Source organism: Pelobates fuscus, chromosome 2, assembly GCF_036172605.1.
Source record: "Pelobates fuscus isolate aPelFus1 chromosome 2, aPelFus1.pri, whole genome shotgun sequence".
Taxonomy (NCBI): Eukaryota; Metazoa; Chordata; class Amphibia; order Anura; family Pelobatidae; genus Pelobates; species Pelobates fuscus.
Genome location: NC_086318.1, coordinates 77,509,993 through 77,524,062, shown reverse-complemented (window position 1 = coordinate 77,524,062; position 14,070 = coordinate 77,509,993).

The window sequence follows — 14,070 nt, the reverse complement described above, 5'->3', positions numbered from 1 at the left end:
TGGTAGAATTTCCTATTTTAACACAGACAAACAATGCCTACAGAGGTTTGCTGCTATGTAAACATGCCGTAATTTTCATTCATGAGTGTTACTGTCCATTAGACCTTGATGTAACTTTCCAGTAATGCAGGTTTGGCAAGTTTCCCCTACACAAGTACACAACCCAACCCTAGTTTGAGAACTCTTACCTTAAACACAACAAGAGCAGCTGGCAAAGGGGGCATTCCCACCTGGAGTGCCAATGCCAAGGTGGGAGTGCCAGAAAAGTTGATGCCAAGCCACATGAGCAGATTTTAATTTTCATGCAGGTTACTTTTAGCAATTATCCATGGTTTTATAGAGTAGTGGAACAACAGAGAACTAACCAGCGGCAGCAGAAAGGGTCCCAAAACTGGGACAGTACTGCTGGATCATGAATGGTTGGGAAGCATTGAAATCATTGAGGTCTCACTTCATACCTTCATGGACAAAGTTATAACTTTCACTCTTTTTTCCCCTTGTGGGAAGACTTGTGTGAAAAAAAAACTTTATTCCACCAAAATGACAGTCCTCCTTACTCTTTGGTGGAATAAAACTCCTTCCTTTTCAAGCGGTGTTGCAACATTATTCAAACCTGGGATTCTGCACAGAATTTGCAATAAACACAAAGTGAATATCAAATTTTAGGCCGCAGTAGCCAAACGGAAGCCATAGCGGACATGGAGAATGTTGTCAATGCGGCTGTTGTGGCCTATAATTTGAAATTAGCTTTGAATTCCTGACAATTCACACTTTGAAGAATAACCATGTCAATATTCAGCTCATTACAAAACATATTTAAAAGTACTTTTACTTTTATATTTCATGCTTAAGGAAAGTGATCGAGCCAGAGCCAGAAATCATTATAAACCCAGGTCCATACTCAACTAACAAAACAATGACACTGACATCTTCTTAACCCCTTAAGGACATAACTTCTGGAATAAAAGGGAATCATGGCGGAATATATCCGTCATGTGTCCTTAAGGGGTTAATGGCCACAGCTTTATTGAGTGCCCTGGTGAAGAAAAAAAATAGACAACTTACAATAACATTTACAACATTACCCTAAGACCTCATCATGCCTATTTTTAGAGTATCTCTCCCCAAATCTCACCAATAGGCGCCATATCCATCTGAGCCGTAAAGGGATACTGTCACTCCCAAACAACTCATGCTTTTTTTTTTTTTATTCTTTTTTTTTGACTCAGGTCATGGTTGTAGTATTGAAGGCATGCAATACAAAGGTAATAAAACAGGTAACAGGAATGTAACATTAACATATTGTTAGGTTTAGATATCAGTGTGTGGCATTCACGTGGGGCTTGCTGGCTCAGGTCCATGAGCTGAGGGAATTTAATTTTGGGTAGTGTGGGTCGGTGTGGCCGTGATGCCTAGGGGGTCTATAGATATGGTCATATAGTCGGTGCGACCGTCTTTGCTAGATGCTGTTTTTAACGGGTTGGTCTCGGTGTCTTGTTAGGTCGGTTAGAGAGCTTTGCGTGTTTGTGAGCTGCGTGCTCCCGCTATAAGAGTGTACCCTTTTACCCCGGGGGACGAGGGGAGGTGAACTTGAGAGTGAGCTCCGTGGTCGATGAGGGGGAGAGTCCCGGTTACTGGCTATGGTGTGGCCATGGGACAATATAGAGTCATATGATAGGTAGTAATAAGTCCCATGATCATTCAGGTGCCCATCTGTGTCGTTGATGGGCCTGTTCTTGCGTTGCGGGAGTTGGGCGGCTTTGCTGTTGAGGGGTCGCTCTTTGCTGGCCTTGTCTCCGGTTGGGTCAGTCCAGCGTTGAGGAGGGTTTCTTGTGGCAACCCCAAGGTTGGTAGGAGATCCCTGGCACTCTGTAGGTCATGGATTTTATATGTTGTGTCGCCGTGGTGGATCACTAGCACCCAGGGTCATCTCCACTGGTAAGTAATTTTATGAATGTGGAGGAGGGCCATGAAGGGTTTCAAGGTGCGGCGCCAAGCTAGGGTTGGCCCCAAAAGGTTTGCGTAGAAAGAGAGCTGTCTGTCTTCGAATGTGTACGGTGTCTGTGATCCAGTGGCTTGGAGGACCGCGGCTCTGTCTCCGTGGCTCATGAAGCGCACTAGGAGATCTCTTGGTGCTGTAGCTGGGGCTTTCAGTGGTCGTGGCAGGCAAAACATTCCCCCCAGCGTCACCTGTTTAGCCTGTTTGATGGGTAGTAGGTCCGCCAGCAGGCGCCGCACGAAGTGTGGCACCTCCGCTTCTGGGATCTCCTCTCCGAGTCCCCTTATTTTGATATTCAAGCTTCTCCTCTGGTCCTCTTTGGTCTGTTTTGTGGGATAATTGTTGCAGGTTGTGTACCGCTCTGTGTAGCTGTGCTGTGTCTTGCTGGTTTCGGCGGGAATCTGCCTCCAGTGTGGTCAGGCGGCCTGTCGGGCCCTGCAGATCTCTGCGTATCCTTGCCATATCTGCCTGTATGGCAAGTTGGAGGTCGGCCAGCAGTTTCCTCATCACTGCTGTGGTCACTGGGGAGTTGTGCACTTGCGGGCTCATTTCTGTGGGAGCTGATACCACAGGCGGGCAGTGAAGGTCAGCCTCGCTCGTGAAGTTGTCTGACAGCTCTGAATAGTTGTCTGCATAGTCGGCCAAATCAAGCCCTTTTTATAGAGAATGGAATTTCATCTATACATTGTACTAGAAAATGTACAGATTTGGAGAAAGACCTATTTAAAATAGGTTTTCACTCACGTGTCATTTCTTCGGCACTTACTCTCGAATGTAAGCTGGTTTGAGCATGTCCCTCAATACCCTCTGTTCCTGTACTTCCAGCTCATCTTGTTGAAATTGCGTGTCTGTTAGTCCACCTATTGTACAGCGCTATGGATTTTCTTGTCACTTTATGAATAATAATAATTTACTCTATGCCAAAGAATTGGTTGACAAGAAAAACAGACAGGACCTCCCACAGGCCTTCTGCTCTCCACCCGTAGCAACCACAGATAGTATTGTATGTCATTACTTGCACTTGTTTCTCTTCTCATTTATTTTATTTTTTTTCACCCTTCTTAAACAAACTAGTAGAGTAAGAAAAGAATTGGCAAAAGAATAGTTTAATCGTTGGTTAAAATCATTTCCAGAGTGAATGAACAGTTTCTTCCCCCCTGTGAAAAGCAGTAACAGGTTGTGTTAATATCGATGTAATATGGCTGACTTCTGTTCCAAAACTAGGCTTGTAACACAAAATGGCCACTGCAGCCGAAAATGTCAAAAAGAGGCTTTGGTCACACAAATTCAATAACCTTTTAGAAGATGAGGAAAAGGTCATAAAGAAATGTGAAACACACCCCAACACAGGATAGAGGTGAAAAAGAGGCACACGCCGAATAAGGAACACATGGAACTCTCTACTTTGATGAACTAAGTTGTAAATATGAAGGATTCACAAGGGCAGCATTATTGACAGAGGAAGTCTCTGTTGGTGAAATGCATTTCAATGGGAAAAGCCCTTTAATATCAGTATTATTTTCATATTGTTTTAAATTTGTTTTTGTTTTTTATTTGACCAGTATTGTATTTGCAAATAGTTTTTTAAAAATACTTTGTCTAATAAAGCTGTAAACATTTGCTACATAAAAGGATTTCTTTGATTATGTCAAGGGGCAGTGTCACCCTTTAAGAGACACCAGCGCAGCAACTAGAGCCTATAGAAAAAGGCTCTTGCAAATGTGAGTTTGATAATTTTATCATATACATATGGCACTATTTGTTAATTAGTTTTATTACATATATAACAACCATCTCACAAGCAAGTGAACCTTTTTTGTGAGTTGGCATTCCTACTAATTTTACACGTTTATTTACTTTATTAAGATTGTCTGCACTATTGTTATCTGCATTGTGTTTTTGAAGTTTTGTTCCACCTAAAAAGTAGACTGAAAAATATTGTAGGTATAAAAGTGTGAAACATGATTGATAGTGAATTAAAGTATTTTTCTATATTTTTCACAATGAGCACTACTATTTTAAAAACACAATTTATAAAAATGATGTATATATAAATATATATATTTTATTTTTAATGCATTTTATTTACTGCCATTTTAAAAGGATTAATGTATGAAAGTATTACGCACTCTGTATATTTATTGTTTGGTATAAGTTGCACCTTATTAAACTGGCACTTTAAATACATAGTTACACAGATTTAAAAAGGATTTGTATGCAATATATTACAAAGTGCTTCACCATATACTTGACACATTGTAATCTTTTGTAGCACCTACAACACCTGTGCTGTGGTTGCTATGGTAACTGGCTGACTGGGAAGTATAGAAACAGGATTCAGATGCTGGAATGCATGCTATTAACGAAGCCGGCGTGTCGGCGTAATGGGGGAGGTTTGCCCTGCTTGCCAGTGAAGACTGTGGGAGGAGTGTGAGCAAACCGTAGGTGGGCATTGTAAGTAATACCCACTTCTGTAAGGAGATCGCGGCGGGGGAGTGGAGGGTCAGGTAAGTGCCTGACAGTTCCCCTTTAAGTGCTGTCCAGAAACTCCCACAATCTTTGACAAAAATTATCTAAAAAAACAGCCTTTATTGTAAACTATTCTAGAAAGCTACTCTACCAGTAAATGACATACGTCTTACCCTGAATGCTTGTGCCACTTTAAAGGACCACTATAGTGCCAGGAAAACACTCTTTTTCCTGGCACTATAGTGCCCTGAGGGTGCCCCCACCCTCAGGGTCCCCCTCCCGCCTGGCTCTGGAGAGAGGAAAGGGGTTAAAACTTACCTCTTTCCAGCGCCGGGCGGGGAGCTCTTCTCCTCCGATCCTCCTCCTCCTCTCCTCCCATTCGGCTGAATGCGCACGCGCGGCAAGAGCTGCGCGCATTCAGCCGGTCTCATAGGAAAGCATTATCAATGCTTTCCTATGGACGCTTGCGTGCTCTCACTGTGATTTTCACAGTGAGAATCACGCAAGCGCCTCTAGCGGCTGTCAATGAGACAGCCACTAGAGGCTTTGAGGGCTGGATTAACCCATTTATAAACATAGCAGTTTCTGTGAAACTGCTATGTTTATAAAAAAATGGGTTAACCCTAGCTGGACCTGGCACCCAGACCACTTCATTAAGCTGAAGTGGTCTGGGTGCCTAGAGTGGTCCTTTAACCCACTCACTATAATGCAAGCTTGCTTGAGCAGGGCCCTCAACACCCTCTGCTCCTGTGCGTCCAACTCGTATTTCAAATACTTGTTTGTTAGTCCATCTATTATACAGTGCTGTGGAATTTGTTGTTGTTTCATAAATAATAATAACAACAACAACAAAAAGAACAAACAGACACCAAACAAATAAAGAAGAAAAAAAGTGAAGGTGAAGCTTGACACTTAAGCTGTGGAAGAGTATGTCCCCTTTTATACAATATTGCAAATATTAATACTGCCCTACAGCCCAACCAATCAATGTCTGCTACCACTCCTGTAAACCCAGCTTGAACCCTTACCATCAGTCATGTACTCCTTCTCAAAGAGTCCAGGGCTCTTCTTCATGGTACAACATTAACTGTAAAAACAAATATTTTTTTTACCATAATAATATTATATATATCACTGATTCATTTTCTGTATGAATATATTATTAACTGAATGTTATATGGCTGCCATGGTTGATGGTGATGTTCATATGTAAGGTGGTGGTGGGAATACCAATGTTTGTAATATCTCAAATAAGACACTAGGGGGGGCTCTGAAAACAAAATTAGTATATCTAATCCAAAAACTCTACTCCACCTTCTATGTATGCTTGAACATATCAGGTTGAAAGCATTTTAATCCATAGAGATATTTGTTTTCACTGCCTTAGGCAGAATGGACACATACATAACCACCTGGCTCCAGTGGATTGGCGTTACATCCTCACATACATAGCAGACAATCTCTAGAAAACTCTAAAAAATAACCGATATTGCATACTCCTCTGTCTTTTTACTATTTCTTACCCTTAGGTTTACTTACTAAACAAAGACTTCTAGTGAATTGAATAGAAGCTCATTTGCAAAATACACACTAAAATAGCTGTAGACACAAAATGGCCAGTTTGGTGTAAAGTTTGCAATATATAGATTGTTTTGTAGCCAAACATCTGTATTTAATGTCTGTATCCACAGCCATATTCTTTCACATTATGCTAAAGGTTACCAACAACTTGTTTCAGTTAAAACATCCATAATTACCATCCAAGATTGATAATGCAGAGCTGTAATTTCCAAATTATCAACGTGTCTACAATGGGAGTCTGGAGCTGGGTGCTGGTGAAAATTTCAGTTTTTCATAAATATTACAAAATGGTTTGGCAGAAAACCCATGGATGGGCTATAGCCTCATAGTACCATAAGCACCACAAATAGCTTAGAATGTCCGTGTAAAGAGAGAATCCAGTACGGTGGGATATGACAACTCCTGTAGACTGCGAGAATGCAAAAAGAAGGTAGGATCTTAATATATGAACTATACTGCAGAGTCTAGAATTGTAAATATATATTTCCTTCCCCAAAATACATCACAATATTCAGATAAATGTCCCAGGAGCCAACAAACACTGTCACGGGGAGAGAAATCACAATTCATCGGATTGTAGTCAAATATCAGCAGGTCATTAGTTAATATGTTACTACTTAATAAATGGACAAAATCGAGCATTTACAATTACGTCCTCTTGTCCGGGATGAAATCCTGTGCAAGATATTGCATCTATTTTTAAAAGAACATTCTATGTACATTGCCATTTAGAGATTTATGAAAAGTAAGAATATCCCCCCTAGTGGAAGAAAGAGGTGCAACACACAACTTGAAAATAAATAAGGAATTTGAAAAAGATGTGGTAAGTTTAGATGGATAAAAATTAGATTTCAAATTTTGTATTTTAAACATTTATGTATGGAAATACTTATCGCTGCCTTTTTAAGCAGATAAGGAATGTGTGTCTCTGGCAATGCAGCAGATTTGAAGTAGCAAAATAATAAAGAATGAATGGATTGCACGGAGAGGGTACAGCAGTATGCATCACGTAGAAGTGAATTGCCACACATGCAAAAGGAGGTATCCCAAATTAATGATGGATCAGAGTCAATTCTCAATAAATTAGGAGTATCTAAAATGCTTCAATGTCCAACATTGTGAGGTGGGAATGTAGTCTACTAACTGCCAGATGTGGGTTGCTTGACAATATTTATAAATGTGACAATTTTATATGACCCAGCTGAAATGTAAAAAGATGCAGCAGTGTGCTAAAAATAAATGTTCCAATGCCCTCGCCAAAGTGCACTGTGACATCACTAGAACTCAGGTCAACAACAGGCAAACAAAAAATGTGTTCTCTTCTACTAAACATGAAAAACTGTATCCCTAGTTTAACCCCTTAAGGACACATGACAAGTGTGACATGTCATGATTCCCTTTTATTCCAGAAGTTTGGTCCTTAAGGGGTTAGGAAACCATCTCTTCTAAGCAGGGCCGGACTGGCCCACCGGGGTACCGGGAAATTTCCCGGTGGGAAGCGGCATCTGGGGGCTGCACAGGTATGTGCCACCGGGTGGCCGGTCCGGTGGCACACTCAGAGGGGGCCGGCCGCGTTTCACGCTGGTGCCGCCGGGCCGGGTGGCAGCCTCGCCGGTGCGGCGGCACTTCTAATATTGAGGACAGAGGAGCATGAAGGAGGAGGAAGGAGCATGTCTCTCTACCATGCATATGCATATGCTGTGAAGAGTGCCACAGGGAAAGGAGGGAGAAAGAGACAGAGGGGAGAGAGTGAGACACAAGGGGCGAAAGAGGGGGAATTGAGAGATGGTAGAGAGAGAAAGGGAAAAGGGGGAAAGAGAGAGATACACAAGGGGAGGGGGAGAAAGAGGCAGAAGGGGAAGAGAGAGACTGGGAAGGAGAGGGGAGACATGGACACAGAGGAGCAGTGAGGGGGAGAAAGAAACATACAGAGGGACTGGGGGGAGACAAAAAGGCACACAGAGGGGCTGTATATATGACTGGTGGATCCAGGGGGGGCAACGGGCAATTACCCTTTCCCCCCAGATGCTCTTCCCTGCTGGCCAATGCAAGGCTGGCACTGTCCAAGCACCATGTGCCTTCACGGACCGGAGGGGAGATCAGAGATCTCCCTCCCCGTTCTGGAGGCACCGTGCAGGCAGCCGGCAGGGGAGGGAGGAAGAGAGGACCCGGGAGCTCAGCCTGCAGCTTTTGCGAGTACAGAGCGTTGCCGCGGTTACAGTGGCAACGCTCCAGCTCTCGCGAGAGTGAACTCTAGCGCTGGAGCTACGAGCTAGAGTTCACTCTCACCACTGCGACCTCTAGCCTCATACACACACTGCCCCCCATACACACACAGCCACCCATACACACATTGCCCCACACACCCTACACACTGAACCTTTCACACAAACTGCATCACTCACACATTGCACCACTGCTCCTATACCCTACCACAGCCCCATATCCCAGCAGACCCCAGGTAAGTTGTCAAACTGTTCTTAAACGGTTTGACTACTTACTCTGGGAGCGGGTCCCGGCACTCCTGGCACCATAACCACTACACAGAGCAGTAGTGGTTATTGTGCATGGATTATTTCTTTAAATAATCTATAAGTGCCCCTCCCGAGATCAGGCTCTGGATCCGCCACTGGTGTGTGTATATATATATATATATATATATATATATATATATATATATATATATATATATATACCATGTATATTAATGTGTGTATTAGTTATATATATATATATAATTATGTCTATTATATTTACACATATATTAATGTACATACATATATATATATATATATATATATATATATATATATACACGTAATACACAGAGAAATGTAATTGATATGTACCATATGTAATGAGCAGATATTGGCCCAGTCTTGTTGCTAGGTGCATACTCCAGCACAATAACATATTTAAAGTGAAGAGTGCACCCACAGGACTTCAAAATAAACAAGATACCGTCATTTTTTACAGTTGTGCCCTACATACATTCACCACTGCAGTCCCATTACCAAGCTTTTCTTAATATGTCATGGTAGTTGGACTGAAACATTGATTACATGCAAAGGCACGTCTGCTTAAAATAAATCTGCACTCTTGGTTTTTTTTAAGCCTATATGTGCTTTTTTTCACATTGGAGTAATAATTTTTAATCTTAAGTTATCTTTTCTAACTCTGTATCTGCACACTATGCTGGCGCGACGCATTATGGGGCTGGTAAATAATTTTTTTCCAGGGCTGCTTTTAATTCCCAATCCGGCCCTGCTTCTAAGGTTAATGGAGACCAAAATAAAGTGAGCCTCTAATATGAAAAAAAAAACATGCTGGTAGCAAAAAAAGTGGGGAAGCCCCTAAACTGTGAACAACAAGTTTTGAAAAAACAAAAAGAAAACAGAAAAGAAGTCTAACAACAATTTCTTACTGGGAGAGTATTAAAACTTAACTTTTAATCTATATCAAGAATGTGATAAAATATTTTGTGATAAAATAACCAAAATAATAAAGGATAATAAATAAAATTTAAAAAACAAAATCAAAATGGAAGAAACAGTCCTCTCTATTAAGGGCAATTGGATGGCAGGAATTTAAAGGGACACTATAGTCACCCAGACCACTTCAGCTCAATTAAGTGGTCTGGGTGCCAGGTTCCTCAGGTTTTAACCCTTCACATGTAAACATAGCAGTTGCAGAGAAACTGCTATGTTTACATTTGGGGTTAATCCAGCCTCTAGTGGCTGTCTTCCGGACAGCCACTAGAGGCACATCTGCAAAGCTGGAGGCGAATTTCGCCATTGTGCAGAGCGTCCATAGGAAAGCATTCGGCTCTAGTGACGTCGGATGGGGGAGCTGATGTCCTGAGGGGAGGAGAGGTCACCAGCACCGAGGGAGCCCAGTGCAGGATTAAGGTAAGCTGCTGAAGGGGTTTTAGCTCCACGGGAGGGGGACCCTGAGGGTGGGGGCACCCTCAGCGCACTATAGTGTCAGGAAAACCGCTTTGTGATCCTTTAAAATCAAGATCCCTGAGATGATCAAGGTACATTAATTTCTATTTTATAGCAGCTTGTAGGTTATGGAGAAAAAGGGAATAATGTCCCTAAAGTATATCTCCCTTAAAGATTCCAATGTGCCTTCGAGGGCACCCCTTAAAAAAATCCTACTTTGTTATACCGCCTCCCTCTGTAGCTCCTGTAGTCAAGGGATTTAAACTGTAACCAAAGTGTTACAAAGTTATTCAAGGACTGTGCGACCATATAAGAATAAGGAAGCTACTCTCACGTATATCTATCTCCAGAATGGTAGTAGACTTTAACACCAGGTTTGTGTTATCGGCTATCTGTAATGGAATTATTAGTGGATGTTTACACCAAGAGTTTAGCGAGTGAGCCTCCTGAGCCCTGACACGCGCGTTTCGCCAGAGTGGCTCATCACAATCCAGTTCAACCCTGCTTCTCCTCCTCTCACTATTTAATCAGGGCGGCGATTTCCCAGAAAGCCACAGAGGCCGGGGTCTCAGGGCAGCATGGCCGGTGGGTAGGTCAATGATCTTCCTCACCAGCCAGCCCATTCTCATGCCGAGAGAGACTGCCGCTGTATCCATTTGTCTGGTTACAATTACGTGTCCGTTAGTCCATCCATTGTACAGCGCTATGGAATTTGCTGGCGCTAAATAAATAATAATGACACGGTAAATTGAATAAGGGTTTCATATCGCAGATCTTTCTAGCCAATATAAATGCTGTAACACAGGAACAGTTTCCATAAATGACAAAAACGAAAGAAGACATTTGTCTTATGATGAATGTCAATCACATGGGCAGCAAATACGTGATTGTGTCAAGAAACAAGGTTATTAGACACTTTTTTTTTGCTGGAGAGGAGGTCACCCTGAGAAAGTGCTCGATAAAGTTGAAGCACAGTGGATCCAAAGGTCTGAGTATAGATTTAGAGCATATATCTATCTATCTATATATATATATATATATATATATATATATATATATATATATATATATATATATAGGAAACATGGGGGGATGGTTGCACTCACCTAAACATGCTTAAATGGGGTGCTGCTGGGGGCCATATTATACAATAAATACACAAGATCCAGCGCACTCTCCTATCTACTAAACAGCAACTTCAATGTTGACAGATTAGTTTGTAAAAGTTTTTTTTAAAAACACCTAATCTAGGCAAAAAAGTGGGGATTTAGTTACATTATATGATCATACATTGCATAAGCCTGCCACAACGTCAATGTACCCCATCTTTGGCAGGTCCTACTCTCACAGTCTAATGTCTGCTCTTATGAGATTAACCACTTACTTGGGAAAAAATTCCATCTGAGGCTCTCTGCAGTACAAGACTAAATAGGGACCTGAGATGAGGCACCTGTAACAGGGAGGGGTGCAGAACCAAGGAGTTGGCTAGACTCCCAAATATATATAGGAAACATGGGGGGATGGTTGCACTCACCTAAACATGCTTAAATGGGGTGCTGCTGGGGGCCATATTATACAATAAATACACAAGATCCAGCGCACTCTCCTATCTACTAAACAGCAACTTCAATGTTGACAGATTAGTTTGTAAAAGTTTTTTTTAAAAACACCTAATCTAGGCAAAAAAGTGGGGATTTAGTTACATTATATGATCATACATTGCATAAGCCTGCCACAACGTCAATGTACCCCATCTTTGGCAGGTCCTACTCTCACAGTCTAATGTCTGCTCTTATGAGATTAACCACTTACTTGGGAAAAAATTCCATCTGAGGCTCTCTGCAGTACAAGACTAAATAGGGACCTGAGATGAGGCACCTGTAACAGGGAGGGGTGCAGAACCAAGGAGTTGGCTAGACTCCCAAATATATATAGGAAACATGGGGGGATGGTTGCACTCACCTAAACATGCTTAAATGGGGTGCTGCTGGGGGCCATATTATACAATAAATACACAAGATCCAGCGCACTCTCCTATCTACTAAACAGCAACTTCAATGTTGACAGATTAGTTTGTAAAAGTTTTTTTTAAAAACACCTAATCTAGGCAAAAAAGTGGGGATTTAGTTACATTATATGATCATACATTGCATAAGCCTGCCACAACGTCAATGTACCCCATCTTTGGCAGGTCCTACTCTCACAGTCTAATGTCTGCTCTTATGAGATTAACCACTTACTTGGGAAAAAATTCCATCTGAGGCTCTCTGCAGTACAAGACTAAATAGGGACCTGAGATGAGGCACCTGTAACAGGGAGGGGTGCAGAACCAAGGAGTTGGCTAGACTCCCAAATATATATAGGAAACATGGGGGGATGGTTGCACTCACCTAAACATGCTTAAATGGGGTGCTGCTGGGGGCCATATTATACAATAAATACACAAGATCCAGCGCACTCTCCTATCTACTAAACAGCAACTTCAATGTTGACAGATTAGTTTGTAAAAGTTTTTTTTAAAAACACCTAATCTAGGCAAAAAAGTGGGGATTTAGTTACATTATATGATCATACATTGCATAAGCCTGCCACAACGTCAATGTACCCCATCTTTGGCAGGTCCTACTCTCACAGTCTAATGTCTGCTCTTATGAGATTAACCACTTACTTGGGAAAAAATTCCATCTGAGGCTCTCTGCAGTACAAGACTAAATAGGGACCTGAGATGAGGCACCTGTAACAGGGAGGGGTGCAGAACCAAGGAGTTGGCTAGACTCCCAAATATATATAGGAAACATGGGGGGATGGTTGCACTCACCTAAACATGCTTAAATGGGGTGCTGCTGGGGGCCATATTATACAATAAATACACAAGATCCAGCGCACTCTCCTATCTACTAAACAGCAACTTCAATGTTGACAGATTAGTTTGTAAAAGTTTTTTTTAAAAACACCTAATCTAGGCAAAAAACACATATATATATAAAAAAATAAATAAATATGTATGTATCCCTTTTTATATTCCTAACATAATTATTATTGGTACTTGTAATGTAAAATTTTCGAATCCACTTAGATTTTTTGATTTAATAATATATAGTAAGCATTTCAAGTCTTTAAAATGACAGTGACCTGTACATGTTAAATAAATATAAAGGTTTTTTTGATTTAGGCAGTCTAGATGGGCCGAATGGTTCTTATCTGCCGTCACATTCTACGTTTCAAAATTCAACCGCCCATCTGCTGGAATACAACGGCCAGTAGAGAGTTGAAGGCATTATAGTTGATAGGCAGCTCACTTGTAGTAAAACCACAAAATTAGAAAATTGATCATTCATTTTCTTTTAAGCATTTCAAGTCATACTTTTCTTTAATAAATAAATAAATATAGAATACCAACTGTTCTTGATGGAATTTCACAAGGCATAACAAAAATATTTATTTGTCATTGACATTCATATTACAAACATTTAATAACATTGATAAAAAATATTCAGCTATGTAAACTACATATTTAATTCAAAAATTGAATTAGTTGATTTTGTATTAAAACAATCTTACACAAAAAATATGACAACAGTAAAAATATTTTTTAGATCAGGAATTCCTTAGCGCACGTTGTCCTATTCTGTCCTGTAGGATTTTGTTTTGATCTTCCTAGTCACAGAGATCAGATATATTTTAATGAAATAAGAAAAATTCAGCCTGTAGCCCTAGGAGACTCAGCCGAGGTAATATTCCTGTATCTCAGTACAAAAAGACAATTTACTTTGGGCTTTTGTCTTATTTTGCAGACTAGTGAGGCATTTGACTGTTTTTGTGCAGCTTACACAAAGCAAAATGTTCGTTTTGCTACCAAAATCAGTCTACCCTGCGTGACCCTGTAAACTCCAACCCAATCCACCTGTGCCTATAACACAGGCATAACCACCAAACAATCCCCAATGGATTAAATCATCTAAATTCAAAATAAGTGCACTGGCTGGGTGAGTTAAATGTTCTATGTAATTTTCTACAAATACATTCTCAAAGTTTTATTTACGTATTTTTGGCTTGTAACATTTAATTTTACTAAGT